The sequence below is a fragment of the Chanodichthys erythropterus genome, chromosome 1, assembly GCF_024489055.1.
Source record: "Chanodichthys erythropterus isolate Z2021 chromosome 1, ASM2448905v1, whole genome shotgun sequence".
NCBI lineage: Eukaryota > Metazoa > Chordata > Actinopteri > Cypriniformes > Xenocyprididae > Chanodichthys > Chanodichthys erythropterus.
This window is the reverse complement of record NC_090221.1, coordinates 19,958,480-19,975,474: the sequence shown is the minus strand read 5'-3', so window position 1 is coordinate 19,975,474 and position 16,995 is coordinate 19,958,480.

Sequence of the window (16,995 nt, the reverse complement as noted above, 5' to 3'; positions counted from 1 at the left end):
CTCCGTGGTGTTCATGATGCCGCCGGACACCAGGGGTGTGCAAGAACTCTCTCCCTTGCAGCTGAAAGATTCTTTTAGGCCAGGGATGAGCAAGGATGTGAAGCTTTACGTAAAGAACTGCCAGAGATGTGTTGTCGGGAAAACTCCGGAGCCAGATGGTTGTGCGCCCTCTGAGCACATTTGGACTTCTGAGCTAATGGAGATCATTTGTATTGATTTTTTGAGTGCTGAACAGATTTCAGGAAAAGTCGTTGATGTCCTAGTAGTAACAGATCATTTCTCTAAGATGGCACATGCCTTCCCTTGTCAAAACCAGTCTGCTAAACAAGTTGCTCATCGCTTTTGGAATGATTTCTTCTGCATTTACGGATTTCCAAAGAGAATACATTCAGACCAGGGTGCAAACTTTGAGAGCAAAATCATTAAGAACCTGCTTGAGATGGCTGGTGTTCAAAAATCACACACCACACCATACCACCCTATGGGTAATGGGTTAGCAGAATGTTTTAACAGGACTCTGGGGAAAATGATAAGATCTCTCCCAGTCAAATCCAAGGCGAGGTGGCCACAGCTTCTACGTACATTAACCTTTAATTACAACTGCACTGTTCATGAAACGACCGGGTTCACCCCATTTTATCTTATGTTTGGGCATATCCCGAGGCTACCTATAGACATCATGTTTCAGCACGTCCTTTGTGATGATAGGGTGGTCAGCCATCATTAGTTTATCTCTTCGATGAGAAGAGACCTGATCACAGCTGCAGAAATTGTCTGCAAACACAGTCTCAAAGAGCAGAACCGCCATGCCATTCTTTATAATCGGAAGGTCAGAGGTCCACCCTTAGTAGTGGGAGATCGAGTTTTGCTGGCTAATTGTGGAGAGAAAGGCATGAGGAAAGTTGCAGACAAGTGGGACTCTGTTCTGTATGAAGTACAATCAGTGAGACCAGAGATTAATGTGTATAGGATTAAGGATGTCCAGACTGGCAAAGAAAGAGTGGTGCACAGAAACCTGTTACTTCCAGTGAATTTCTTATCTTGGGATTGTGATGAGGAGCAGTCGGTTCGATCAGCTTCCACCGATGCTACCCATGGCAGTGCTCTTGATGCTGCTCTCATGGATGATACTGATCCTGTTTCAAAGACATCTGGATAGTTACTGCAGATGGATGGAACACATAACTGTGATGTTATGCAGGATGCCAATTGTGGTGAAGCTTTGAACATTACCCTGTCAATTTAGGGCCGACTCAAATTTGTTTATTTTTTTTGCTTTAAGTCCGATCGACTTGCCGGTGGTAAATTTGCGTTAAGACCGACCAATTTTTAATTTTTTTTACTCTTCAAACAACTAATACAAAAATAATAAAATAATATTAATTATATTTTAGTAAGTATTGTAAATATATAAATAACCTAGGCCTACATACAAACAAAGGCTACGTTCTTTCTTTTAAATAAAAACCCGTGACATCATCTATGTTTACACTATTGGTTAATGGATGTGTGGCAGATGTCTGCAGAGCTTTGGTCAGGTTAGTTTATGTATTTAATTAAATTTATTGACAGTAAAACACAAAAACATTAATTTGGTTTAATAAACTTTATTTAAACTTTCGTTTGGAGTTAAGTGCGCACACTCTTTAACGAGTTGTTTGTATTCTTACCATTCTTTTTGTTTGTCTGTCACGGCTGGGTCCCGCGAGCTGGTGCACCATCTAAAGGGGTTCGAACGTAAACTTCAGACCTATATATACAGTTCCGGCCGACGATTTAGCCAGGACCATTTGTGTTTCTGTATAGGGGGACTTCAAGGACTGTTTTTCTTCTCTTTGTGTATATACATATATAAAATAAGCAAAGTTATAAACAAAGTAATTCTGCAAATAGTTATGTGAAGTGATGTTTGTGTATATTTGGTGTTTTCATATGTTTATTATGTGTAATGGCCATTACGTGTATATGTCCCCCCCCCCCCCCTTTTCTTGTTAATTGGTGCTGGCCACCAATGTATAAGTTTGTGAGCTGTGTCTGGTGTAGTTAGTGTTGTTTTTGTTTTTGGTCCTGCAGTCCCTAGAGCTTTTTATTTTAAAAGCCAAAATGCAGCGACCCCCATTTATTGTATAAGTTTTTATTTTTTTTATTTTTTTTTTCCTTTACATTTTGGTTTTCCTCAGTTGGGTTAGCATTTATATTTTTTTGTAACTGTATTCTGTGGAAATAAACTCTTAAGCGTTTGCAGTAGCTTGCTGCCTCCGTGATCTTTTTTCCTACACTGGTCACATCTTTCACAATTGGTGGCAGCGGTGGGATGTGCCAGTAGGAGGCAGCGGTGAGCTTTTTTTTTTTTCCCCTCATGGGACAAGATGGGACCAAAGAAAGTTGTAAAGGGCGATGATATGGCGGCAGCGGCCACAGGAGGAGTTGATGCTGAGGTGCCACTAGTAGCAGGTGCCTCACAAAACACTACAGTGGAGGAGTTACGGGACATGTTTTGAGCACATATGAGAATGCAGCAAGAAAGAGATAGGCAAACTGACCAGGAGACGGCGCGGCAGGAGAATAGATGGAAGGCTCTGCAACATCAGTTCACACTACTTCAGGAAGAGGTACATACAAGAACAACATTAACTCCTGTTCAGCCTTCTGGTCTTCAATATGTTCCATCAGGTCAAGGGGGCGAGCAGGTAGATGCTCAGGATTCATCATCTGATGTTAGCCAAGCAGTGGAACAACCAAGGGCCATGGCACAGCCACGTTTACAGCCACTTAATGAAGATGATGATGTGGAACATTTCCTTACCACTTTTGAGCGGATAGCCACTGCATGCCGATGGCCAAGAATTGACTGGGCTGTAAGGTTAGTGCCGCTACTTACTGGCAAAGCTCGTAGTGCTTACGTGAACATGGATATTAATGAATCTCTCGTTTATGATAGTGTGAAAGCTGCAGTTTTAAAGAAATATGATATTAATCCAGAGACCTATCGTTTGAGGTTTCGTTCCACAGATGTGGGAGCTGATGAGACCCCAAAGGAGCTCTATGTGCGTCTCAAGGACACTTTTAATAAGTGGGTTCAACCACAGAATCGGAGTAAGGAGGAAGTTGCAGAGGTGATCATCATGGAGCAATGCCTTCGGGTACTTGCTCCAGAGCTTCAAACATGGGTTAAGGAGCATAATCCTGATTCAGCGGCAAAGGCTGCAGAGCTAGCAGATGTGTTTGTTGCAGCACGACGACAAGGCCAGCCTTGGTCTTATAATTAATGGAAAGCTTTCAAAGACCCTAAAAGACCCAGTAAGCCATCTGTTTCACCACCGAAAACCAGCATAATAGGAGGTAAGTCTGTGGGTGATAATGGTGGTCTAGTTAGTGTAAGTTTGAGATCTATCCCCAAAGTTATTGTCTGCTATCAGTGTGGACAGGAGGGTCATACTGAGCCTAGGTGCCCTAATAGGCCTTCCACACATGCAAATTTGTGTGGGGTACCTAGACCCGAGGATTCTACATGTACAGCAGAGATGTCCTTACATCAGGTGACTGTATGTTTGAATGGACAAGAAGTAAGTGCTTTAGTAGACACTGGGTGTATGCAGACGTCAGTTAAAGCTGAATTAGTTCCAGTCCATCTGTGGAGTCATACATCTCCAGTTGCGATTAAATGTGTTCATGATGATGAAAGGTTCTATCCTACAGCTAATGTTTATGTGCAGGTGCAGGGACAGACTTATCTGATGGAGGTGGGCCTTTCACCTGAGTTGCCATACCCGGTAGTGCTGGGTCAAGATCTGCCTGTTTTGTTTGATCTCCTTCCTTTGCAGGCTTGTAATGCGGCTGTGACATGGGCTATGGCTAAGAGTAAAGACGTGGAGGTAGGGTTACTTGGAGCCCTACCTTTTTTTGATTCAGATCTAGAAGCAGAGCCTGGGAAGACCCGGAAGTCCAGGAGTCAGAGGAGGTGTGAGAAGTATCGACATGCAGTGGTGAGTGAAAGGGAGCCTGTTCCTGAGAATCCATTGGGCTATAAAGTACCTTCAGACATTGTAGAATTACAGAAAAATGACAGCATAGTCGGTCCCCTGTACAGGATGGTACAGAAGAGAACACTGGCAGGTCAGACCGAGGTGAAGGGTAGTCAGGGAGTTTTTTTGCCTCTGTAAAGGGATATTGTTTCGCAAACGCAGTCCTGATTCCCAGTTGGTAGTCCCCAGGGAGGGCAGAGATTTAGTCCTTTCCTTGGGTCATTCAGTACCATGGGCGGGCCATTTGGGTAGGTATAAGACCACAGCACGGATCCTTCGTCACTTTTACTGGCCAGGCATGAGAAAGGACATAGCGATATATTGTAAGACTTGTCCACAATGTCAACAGACCTCCCTAAGGGTTCCTCCTAGAGCACCTCTCGAGCCTCTCCCCGTTATTGGTGTGCCTTTTGATCAGCTGGGTATGGATATTGTAGGGCCTTTAGTAAAGACCAAGGCAGGGAATCGATATATGTTAGTCATTACAGATTATGCCACGAAATATCCTGAAGTTTTCCCCCTTAAGTCCATCAAGGCTAGAGCAATAGCTGGCTCCCTAATACAACTGTTCTCAAGAGTGGGTTTTCCTAAAGATATAGGGCCCTATAATACACCCGGCGCAATGCGACGCAAGGCGCAGCGCAAGTGTGTTTGCTAGTCTGCGTCCGGCGCCGTTCGCGTTTTCCCGTTCAGCGCCACATCCTTAAATTAGTAAATGCATTTGCGCCAGTTAGTGCGCCCATGGGCGTGCTGGTCTAAAAAAGAGGTGTGTTCAGGCGCATTGCCGGTGCATTGCTATTTTAAGGAGCTGAAAATAGACTGCGCCATAGACCAACTCAAACCTGGTCTAATGTCATTGGTGCAATATTTTTTTGTTAGAGCGCGTTGGTAGAAACTGCACCTCTGGGCGCGTCCACAGTGCGCGTTGACTTTGCTTATTACACACAGGGATACGCATCACACAAATATGCCAAATATTAAAAACAAAAGTATTACAGTGTAAAAGAATATTATTGTGTAGGCTACATAAATATAAAAATGTAATGATGAATAGTCATTGTGTGTATTAGAATTAGGATACCTATTTTCAATTCAGCCTATTACTGCTTATAATGATGAACGAAACTGGCTAATTAATTGAACAATCTTGCCAATACACACACATATTAACTGACTGATCGCGTGGAGCTATTTGAAAGCCTGCATCCAACGCAGACGACTGAAAGATTGACTGGCCACTTAACAGGTAATTTCAGCAAAACATCACTCGTTGAACTCCTCAGTTGAATCGGTGTGTTTAATAAGTCAGTGTATTTTATAATGTTATATGTAATATAATATATAATTATATAATATATATAATGTCAGGGGCGTAGGAGCGTTTTTTTAAACTGGGGGGGACAGTAAACCGTTAACCAATCTAGAATGCACTAAACACAACATCTCATTAAATAACAAATGAATAAAAATATATTCATAAGCTGACCAATAAATAAATAAGTAAACTAGGCGAGTATATAATTCAGCAGCAAAAAATATTCTAGCCTAAAAATTTTGCACACTAATTTTATAAATCCAAATGTTAATAAAAAGTTTAAAATTACTATTTGTATTATGAAATTAGATTTATATGTGAATAATTATATGTATTTATATTAATGTAACATTAAAAGACGCTTATTTTAAATGTATTGTGCAGCTTTTTAATGGGGCAGCAAGCTATAGATACGACAGAACAAAATAGGCTATTAATAATCTTTCAGTGTGCAAAACCATGAAAATATGAAACGCTTCAAAACAACAGCAAAAAACCGCTGCACATCCCGGGTGCAGAATGATGCGCTTGAAGCAATATCGAGTCAGAGCGCGCAGTTGTGCTGCGCATTGAAAAGTTCACGGTACAAAGAGAATCCCTGTGTACATCTGACTGTATCTAACAGTTTATTAATGATATGTTTCTTTCATTTTTAAATTCCAGTTATTGTGCGTGTGACACGAATTCATAGTCCGATCTAACAGACATCCTGTAGCCAGTATGATGACATCGTTCAGAAACAGCAATAAACTCCAGCAAGATAAAGTCATTTTATGCAAATCCACAGCTCTTTATCTACATATCAAGTATTATAATGGGAATATATCATATTGGAGAGTTTTACCGTGCTAACTGTCGTTACCGAACGCGACGCGCTGTTTAAATGCTGAATGATTGACAGCTGTAGAGGAGGGAAGAGGAGTTTCTGACCGTGAACTTATCGATGTATATTTCTTCTGTCCCTCACATGAAGCTATGGAATGGCTTTAGATGACTTTGAATATAGTGCACGAAAACTTAATTGGTGCTAGTCTACTTATTTTGCTCTATGTCTCCCACTTTTGCCATATAAAAGAGCGCAATTTACGGTGCGTGCGTGCGCGCGCGCGTGTGTGTGTGTGTGACCTTAGCGACAAAACGACCAACTTTCGGAACCTGCATTTAAGCCTATAATTTCGTTTTTAAAAATTTAATTATGCATTTAAAAGTTGCAGAATGGATTAATTTGGAGACTCTGAAATCGGCAGAGATAGGCAGGCAATGCAAAACAAAATCTGACATTGGGAAATAGTGAGGGGGACAAAACTTAGATTTTGAAATGTGGGGGGGACATGTTATATCCTGCTTGTCCCGTAGATGATCTGCTCGCGCGCTTTAACTTCGCGCACGAGCAGATCAGTTTCTTCGCTTGAAAAGCGTTCAGCTTTTCCGCCAACAAATTCCGGCATGTAAATAGCAATCCGCCATGGCGCGAGTGCATCTCGCTCTTAAAGGGAAGGGGAGATGACACTCTGATTGGTTTATTGAACGTTACGCCCATTACTCATTAAGAGAATAGGGACAACCCATTTCAAAAATGCGCCCCGGCGCACGGATCGTTTTTCCGTCGTTAAAATAGCAAAAGTGGATTTGGACACGCCCTGAGTGCACCTGCGCCGTGCGCTTCACACTTTGCGTTTAGATCGTTAAAATAGGGCCCATAGTCACAAATCAGGGATCTAACTTTATGTCAGATCTGTTGAAACAGGTGTATAAACTTTTGGGGATAAAGGGAATAAGAACCACCCCTTATCACCCACAGACTGATGGATTAACAGAACGTTTCAATCAAACTCTGAAACAAATGCTCCGTAAGTTTGTTACAGACAAAAGTGATGACTGGGATCAGTGGCTCCCCTATTTGCTGTTTGCCTACAGGGAAGTTCCACAGACTTCAACTGGATTTTCCCCATTCAAATTATTATATGGACGGGAGGTGCGGGGGCCGCTGATGCTGCTGAAGGACATGTGGGGTGGGGAACAAGACTGTGTAAGTCCCACTAATATTGTTGACTATGTTGTACAGATGCATGAGAAGCTGGAAGCCATGAGTACATTGGCCCAGGAGCATATGGCCGAGGCACAAAAACGGCAAAAGACCTGGTACGACCAGAAAGCCAGAACGAGGAACTTTCAGCCAGGCACCCAGATACTGGTAATGTTACCCACAGATGCGAGTAAGTTAACTGCCAAATGGCAAGGTCCCTTTAAGGTTTTGAGAAAGTTGGGGCCGGTTACATATGAAGTTGCCACTCCTGGTCAGAAACGTCCAAAATGGACTTTACATGTTAACTTGCTTAAAGAGTGGTTTGACAGACCAAAGGATGCAGCAGGAGTGTTCCTAATTCGGAAGGTGGAGGATGAGGAAGAGGTGGAGGCCCAGTATCTACCTGTTTTAGCTCATTCCAGTATGTCTCTTAGTCACCTATCACAAAGTCAACAGTTTGAATTTCAGAGTCTGTGTGAACCTCAAGTTTTTCAGAAAAGACCAGGACATACCTGCTTGGTTGAGCATGACATCGTGCTCCAGGAAGGGGCCTGCCCAAAGCGTATGAGTTATAGGATACCTGAGCGCCTCTTGGAAGCTTTGCGCAAGGAGTTAGATGAAATGTTAGCCATGAATATTGTAGAACCATCAAAAATTGAGTGGTGCAGCCCAGTGGTGTTGGTGCCCAAAAAGGATGGCAGTCTGCGGTTCTGCATCGACTTTAGATATCTTAACTCTGTGTCCAAGTTTGATTCCTATCCGATCCCAAGAATTGAGGACCTCATCGACTGCTTGGGTAAAGCTAACTATTTAACCACTATTGATTTAGCTAAAGGCTATTGGCAGGTCCCGTTGAGTGCAAGGAGCCGGGAGCTGACCGCATTCCAGACTCCTTGGGGGCTCTACCATTTTTGTTAGATGCCCTTTGGCCTTCATGGGGCCGCTGCAACATTCCAGCGGCTCATTGATCAGGTACTTGCTGATTTGACTGACTTTACAGCTGCTTATTTGGATGACATTGTCATTTATAGTTCAACTTGGGAAGAGCACCTGCAACATCTTCAAGTGGTTATTGACCATATTAGAGCGGCTGGGCTCACCGTTAATCCTTCCAAGTGTTCCATTGCAAAGGCGGAAACTGAGTACTTGGGGTATGTGATTGGCCAAGGGGTTATTAAACCGCAAGTTAAGAGAATCCAGGCGATACAGAATTGCCCTCTGCCACAGACGAAGTCCCATATAAGATCTTTTCTTGGAATGGCAAACTGGTACAGGAGGTTTGTACCCAATTTTTCCGTAAGGGCAGCTGTCCTTACGGATTTGACACGCAAAAACTGCCCGAACCAGATTCGCTGGACAGAGGAGACAAAGAAGGCTTTTCAGGATATTAAGAATGCCCTGTGTCAAGGACCAGTCTTGTGTTGCCCAGATTTTGATAGACCATTTATACTGCAAACGGATGCCTCAGATGTTGGAGTAGGTGCTGTTCTTCTCCAGGGGACACAAGAAGATGGACATCCTGTAGCTTACATCAGTCGCAAGTTGTTCCCCAGGGAGGTTCGATATTCCACTGTGGAAAAAGAATGTTTGGCAGTAAAATGGGCCCTTGATACTCTCAATTATTATCTGCTTGGGCGTGAGTTTGTACTTGTGACTGACCATAAAGCACTACAATGGATGAACCATATGAAAGATTCCAATGCCCGAATTACTCGCTGGTATCTGTCTGTCCAGCCATATCGATTCTCTCTATTAGCATGTCCCAGGCCGAGATAATGCGACGGCTGACTTTCTTTCTCGCCTTCCGGCGTGAAACAAGAAGTGGGGGAGTGTGTGGCGGATGTCTGCAGAGCTTTGGTTAGGTTAGTTTATGTATTTAATTAAATTTATTGACAGTAAAACACAAAAACATTAATTTGGTTTAATAAGCTTTATTTAAACTTTCGTTTGGAGTTAAGTGCGCACACTCTTTAACGAGTAGTTTGTTTATTCTTACCATTCTTTTTGTTTGTCTGTCACGGCTGGGTCCCGCGAGCTGGTGCACCATCTAAAGGGGTTCGGACGGAAACTTTAGACCTATATATACAGTTCCGGCCGACGATTTAGCCAGGACCATTTGTGTTTCTGTATAGGGGGACTTCAAGGACTGTTTTTCTCCTCTTTGTGTATATACATATATAAAAAAAGCAAAGTTATAAACAAAGTAATTCTGCAAATAGTTATGTGAAGTGATGTTTGTGTATATTTGGTGTTTTCATATGTTTATTATGTGTAATGGCCATTACGTGTATTATTTAAAACACTTGCTGCTGTCTGAAAGTGAGTTTTGATCTAAAATGATTTTAAAAGTCTTTAATGCTGGTGTTAGCTGATAACCTACATCATCGGTGCCTCCGTCTCCACACACAAATAAACTCTGCCTTTGTTCGTAACCAATCCCTCCTCAAGCCCGAGCTGGCCCGCTTTGGACCAATGTATTCGGTGGGCCGAAAAACCCGGGCCGAGGAAGCCCTGATGAGGCACGATCAAGCCCCGGAAGTGACAGTGGAAACGCGACTGGCCCTGGCACGCACTAGCAAGCCCGCTTTAGGCCCGACAGTGGAAACACGGCTGCCCCCGAAGGCACAGGTTGAAAGACCCAGTCAGTGACGTCACGATATGCTAATTTATTTAAATTCATACCTACGTAATCACCATCACCAAAATTGTACTTTAAAAAAATATAGACCTACCTACCGACCCCCTTTTTTTTTTTTTTTTTTACTGTTAATGCAAACCAAAATATTTTTAAGGATGGCCTGATGAGATGACTCCTTCAGAGTGTTCTGATAATGATCAGCACAGTCCAGAAACTGAGCATGTTCCTGAACCTATTCAGAGCACAGAGAGTTTACCTGCATCTAAGCCCAATGAGTCCTCCAGTTGTGTGCAAGTACCTGATAACAGACATGTTCCTGTTATTTGCGAACAGCCCACAAGCACACTAACAAGTCAAATCACTACACGGTTAGGGAGATCAGTTAGGCCCCCTTACAGACTTATTTGTGAAATTGATAATCAACGAATTGTCAGAATTGATTCACACAGTGATGCACAAGTTATTTTTCAAGGAACTAGCTTTGTTGATTTGATAAGGAACATTTTTGTTGAATATGTCTAAGTCTGAATGATGATTCATATCTAAGAGTCAATTGCAATGTTAAGAGTTTGACTTTGAAAATAGTTTCTTGAATTGTTGCAAGAAAATAGTTTCTAATTCAAGAAAATAGTTTCTTGAATTATTGATTCATATCTAAGAGTCAATTGCAATGTTAAGAGTTTGACTTTGGAAATAGTTTCTTGAATTGTTGCACTGAAATTTGAAGAGCAGAGATACAATTGTAGCCTCTTGGAGTGTGTAGACTGCACCTCCTATAGTCTGTGTTAAGTATGGGACCTGGTACCATTCCATTATTAAGCACTTAGGAAGAGAATGATTTTCTGACATACTGTATTGTAAAGCTCTGATACTCACATCTGTTTTATTTTTTACTTTTTATGCAATCTTTACTGTATTCTATTTGTTGCATATGCTGGTTATAGCCCAATTTTAGCAGAATTTAAGGGGGGTGTATGTAACAGAGTTTAAAAATATTATTGTTAAATTCAGCATAAATTGGGAAACTTGCCATTGGCTGTTGCGTCACTTGCGTTAGTGCACATGATATTATGGGGCGGAGCTATATAATCAGAGTCTCATAGCTCGTCCTGCTGGTAAGTCAAATCAATGTTTGCTCCGTCTTAATAATTAAGTCTGGATTATTTTCAAGCCCAAGTTTGTACTATAAACCACACAAATGGTTAGTTATCTTGTCTGTCAACTCCTAGGTGTGCTAATCGAGTCAAATATGTGTTATTTGTGACTATACAATGAACAGTGTATTAATTGGCCTGACTGTAATCTCCAAACTTCTGTTTATTTAATTTAAGACGTTAAATACGACATCGATGCACTGTATGCTGTATTCTGATAAGCCTTTTGGTGCTGTTTTCCCAGGTATGTGTTTTATTCGTTTTTTTTTATTTGTCATGTTCTGTGTTAAAATATTAGCCCCAGCTGAATGTTAGCTATTAGCATGTGTGCTCTAAGCTTGCATGTGCTCTGCTGCGTAACTGCGCCATCTACTGTAAGGGCTGCGTTCTTCTCTCCTCATTTCATTTATATAAAATATGTAAATGATGGTTACTTGAGTTTATATTTTCACTGTATTAATGTGAATTGTCTGTATTAGTGTTTTAGCATGACGTGCGATGTCAAGTGATGCGCGGATTGCAGTTATATCACTGCAGATAATCCATGGATGTGTGGGTCAAGTAATAAAAAGATAACATTGATTAATTGAAAATACAGTCGTCATGTGTTAAATGAATGTAACCATACGTATACTCAGTCTGTGCGTTCGTTCTTAAAGTGACAGCTGCTGTCGGTCATTAATGTTAAGCAACAAAAGAAAAAGACAAAGTCACTCATTGCTCGTGACTGAATAACTTTAGTATCTTTATAAGGATTATCAATCTATACTTAATTTTTACAGTGAGCACTTCAAATGATTGCGTGTAAATTTTGTTTGTATTTTTGTATTTTCAAATTACAAATTACTTGTATTTTAATTAAATACTTATTTTACAGCAGTATTTTGTATTTTATTTAAATACATTTGATGAGTAACTATTTGTAATTTGTAACTAAATACTTTTTGATGTATTTGTGCCCATCTCTGACTGCAAGCATGTATTGTGTTGGTCACTGTGATTTTTCCAAGTAAGACATGTTCCTGGATCAACATATTTTGTTGATCCTGGAACAACATTTTTGTCTGAAAATTTTGTCCTATCCCTATAACTTGCCCCTAAAATCAGAGGGAAGTGATAAGTGAATAATACCGGTGTAGAAGCACCTAACCCTGGTCTAGCTTGACATAAACTGTATCCTCAAACTTGTCCCTTTTACCTGGTCCCTTTACCACTTTATTGTATATAGAAATGTCCATGGCTTTTTAAAATTTTGTACCTTTACTTGGGTTTCCAGGCCTAAAAAAATCTTTAAAAACATGATGATTATTATTATTTTTTTTTAAATACTGTTGAACCCTGTTAATTTATTGATAACCTGTGAGCAAACAGTATGGAGGGTATTACTGCATTTGGGACCATTTGTAGCAAACTGTTCACACATTTAAAACATTGTGCTTCAACGTGTACTTGGCTCATTCTATGTTCAAGCCACAGTTAATTGTAAACGTCATTCTCTGCGAGCTTCCATATGGGTCATAAATCAAGCTACATGTAAACTCCAGATATATTCTTTACTGCCCCATCAGAGACGATAGGTGCATGAGAAGGAATCCAAAGACCTTGGACCTGACTGTAGCATGTGGGCTGTACGGCCTTCAGTCCAGGGTGATGCAGAGAGTCAAAAGGTGAAAGATAGGAGATGCACAATGTGTGATGTTAAGATCAACAACATTTCCATGAGACCCTTAAGAAATACCTGAGCAGTTTACAGTTTACAAAACTATACTTTCCTTATCAGCCATATTTATCTTCACAGCATATGGGTTGAATACATCTGATTTCAGCATTCTGCTCTAAAGCTCAATTAGACAGCTCAAGTGTTTGTGCAAAGCACTGCTGTAAACAATTTTTCACTTTATGTATAAGTGTCACATTATTCTTCTTCCTTATTCCCTTTTTGTGTAATTACTTTGATTAATAAAACAAGATTGACAATAGAATAATGTATATAAATCTTGGCGGTGAGAATGGAGGTCTAAATAAATTTAAATGCACCGAGGTGAACCTCACCACCTGAACGAATTAGCAGTGGTTAGCCATGGAAAAGAACCATAATTGTAACGTGTGAGAAGTAAAATTCATCTCATTATTATGGAAATTTTTTAATCTAAATTAGCAGAGTTCAACGGAACATGTTCTCTTGAATCCCCACCCTCACTTGTTTAGCTTCTTCAACACACTGCATCTCTTTCTTTTATTATTTCTCCCTCTCTCTCACTCTCCTTTTCTGATTTCCCTACAGGAAACCTGGCCTGGCAGCCTTGGCCTTCTTAAAAGCATCATTTCTTTAGAGAGGTATCCTTCTGTGTTGACCTCTGAGATATCTGGCTGACTGCCATTTCCTCTCAACAAGCTCAACAATCCATCTCGGCTCTGAACGGCCTTGATTTTATTGTTTTATGCAACCATTTATTGTCTCCATCCATCCATCCCACTGATATGACTGGAGTCTTACATGATCATAAACATATTTTTCAAAAGGACTATTCTTGTCTTTGTGTAAAACTTTTTAATAAAGAAATGAAAAGGACTGAATGCACCTTTAATCTGCATGCACTAGTTGCTGTCATGCACAATGCTAGCAAGGGATGATGAAAATAAATGTAATTCTCTTGACAAAAACAACAAAAACACACTCTTTCCATATATTTTCCATCTGCATTTATCGTTCTTGACTCGTAAAAAGAAAGCAAACAGATATTAGCAATAACATAGTAGTATTTTTATTTGAACCAATAATTCCAGCAGCCGTCATATATAAACAGAGAGGCCTGGAGCTACTGCGTTGGGTTATCTGCATTATGTGATCATCAGTGGTAATTTCCATAGCTTATGAGCGGGATTGTTATAATACGTATGAATAAATGCATGTGTTTAGACGTCACCTTGTCAAGAAAACACATTTACTAGGCAATAGCTGATCAATAAATAGCCTCCCCTACCGCCAATTACTTTATTATAGAGTTTAGAAATAGAGTTTCAAGGCACGTCTTGAAGTTCCTGGTAATATTAACCAATTTAAATGTCAGTCATGCCTTCAAAGCCATGCAAAGCCATTACCTACAACTCATATCTATTGTGTATGTGTGTGTATATATATATATATATATATATATATATATATATATATATATATATATATATAGAAGCCCTCTGCATATTTAGTCACAGAACATATGACACATGACCTTCCTCAACTGAACTTCACTGTTAGATGAATTGATTTCCTTTAGTTTTTAGGTTTGCCATTAGATACAAGGTTATTGAACTGTGAGGGGTTATCTCTATGATATATGACCCCACTTTTGAAGAGATATACACACATACGGTGTTGCTTACCTTGCAGAAGATGAAAAAAGGCCTGTCTCACACCCCACCCCCTCATGTTCACACCACTCAATCCCCTGCCAGACTGAGTCCCAGACAAGAGTGCTTGCTTTTGCATTCCTTCAAATATTTTTTTCTTGAGACCATCCTCTATGGAATCCCTGTTGTGTTTCGTCTCGGCATGAGGTCGAGACCACAAAGAATAATTGTGTTTGTACCTCAGCACGTACGGTTGAACATCTTAGTCCATCCATATGAAAGACAGCTTGGATTTGTATGCTGAGCGACAGCCTGACACTGCACCAACTTAGCAAAACAAATGCCATGTTTTAATGGACGGGAAATGGGCAATATGAGTTGAAACAAATGTCAGGGAACGCTCTCGGCAGGAACTTCTGGTCTGAAACATGTTTGGAAATTATTCATTGCACATCTAATCTCTTCTGCCTATATCAAACAAGTCTCTCTCTCTCTCTCTTTTTTTAGAATATTACACTATCAACATGTTGGCAACAGATGTATGTCAAAAGCATTGCAGCCCACAGGAACTCCAAATGTCACATAAGTCTACATCGTATCTGGGGAGTGCAGCTGTAAACCTGTGGAATATCCCAATAGGTTTCACTAAAGGCTGGCAATATATTCACATTGACAGAGCTTCATCTAACTGATTTCAATTTCTTTTTATCCATATGGAAAATCTGGGTTGAGGTGGAACAGCTGATGATGAAGGAACGTTTAGGGCTCAGTGCAAGTTAGGCTTCATCGAGCATTTTTGACATGATGTTGTTTACCACAGAAATATAAAATATAAAATATAAAATTAAGGACATTAAGACCTGTTCACACCAATGATGATACTATAGATATGATACTTTTTGCACTCATCAACTATAACGATAAAGTTATATTTTTAAAAATCATTCTAATGGTAAAAGAATAGTAAAGTCCACACCACAACTAATGATAACAGCACAGAAAAAAGCATTATGGTTAGAATCACTTTCACAATATTTTTTTTTTTCAGCTGATGAAAAAGCATTGACAGCCAATCGGAGTCCATCTGCAACATGTGCTTGTTAAAAACCAAGGGATATTGTGTGTTGGTGTGGATGCTGATATAGTTGTCCTTATAGTTATTGTTATTGGTGTGAACGGGTCTTTATATGTATTGGCATGGGACTAGAGAGATTTCTTAATGATCTAGACCAGCTGTTCTCAATCAGGGGGCCTCAGCAAACTTCCAACGGGGCTGCAGGATGACTTAAAAGTACTTAAATTTAAAATTTACATAAAATAATCTGACTCTTATTAAAATGCCAAAAAGCACATGAAATCTAATTATTTCAGCATATTGTTTTTTTGTTTGTGTTTTTTTGAAGAGCATACAGTTTTTGAAATGTGAGTAATTATATCAATTCGCTCAGTTTCTGTTAATAATAATAAAAAAAGTTTTAAAAACAAGAAGCTTTGTTGTAATTGCAGCAGAAATACTACCTTAGCCTATATGGAGCACCTTTGAATATAGTGTTGGGCAACAGGGTTGAGAAAGATTGAGAACAAAATTTAAACTGAATTGGTCTGAATAACAACAATATTGTCTTCGGCTTAAATAAATTTAATGTTTCATAATCAGGGGTGAGAAAGGTGACAAAGATGGGGGTGGGTAATAATAATGGTAAAATAGTAATAATGAGTCGGCGTTCAGAACATGGAAGCCTGCACTGCGTTCACTACGTCGACTGCGTATGACAACAGTTCAAATTGTTAAATAAAGTTATTTTTGTTTCTTTTTTGTGCACAAAAAGTATTCTCGTTACTTCATTAAAACATTTAGGTTGGAACAATGTAGTCTTTACTACCTTTCTGGACCTCAAAAGGTGCAATGATGTTGCTGCCTATCAGAAACCCTCAGATTTCATCAAAAATATCTTAATTTGTATTCCAAAGATGAACAAAGGTTTTGGGACAACATGAGGGTGAGTACTTAATGACAGAAATTTATTTTTTTGGTGAACTAAGGCATGTGGGCAGGACCTAGGCGAGATGACTCTCTTCAGTCGTACATTTACTCTTTCTAGGAGCGTTGCACGTACGAAGACAGGAGGGTTTCTTTGTTTTGTTTTGTTTGTTTGTTTGTTTGTTTTTGACAGCTGAGAAGGCGTGATTCTCATGATTTCATTCACCATGACCCTGTCCAAAGACTGTGCTCTCTGTGATCCCCCCCCCCCCTTTGTGTGTGAAGTTGCTTTGAAACAACATGCATTATATAAAGCAGTACAGTATATAAATAAATGCGACCTAACTTGACACAATAACTTCCGCACAATATGTACAAGGATATCATGGGGATATAACTTTTTTAAAGCATATTAGCAGTGTTAGCAAACTCAACCCAATGGAATTATGTCAGTAATGCATGAACTGAAGTTCATCCACCTAGAAACATAGTCCCACCTCAAACAAGG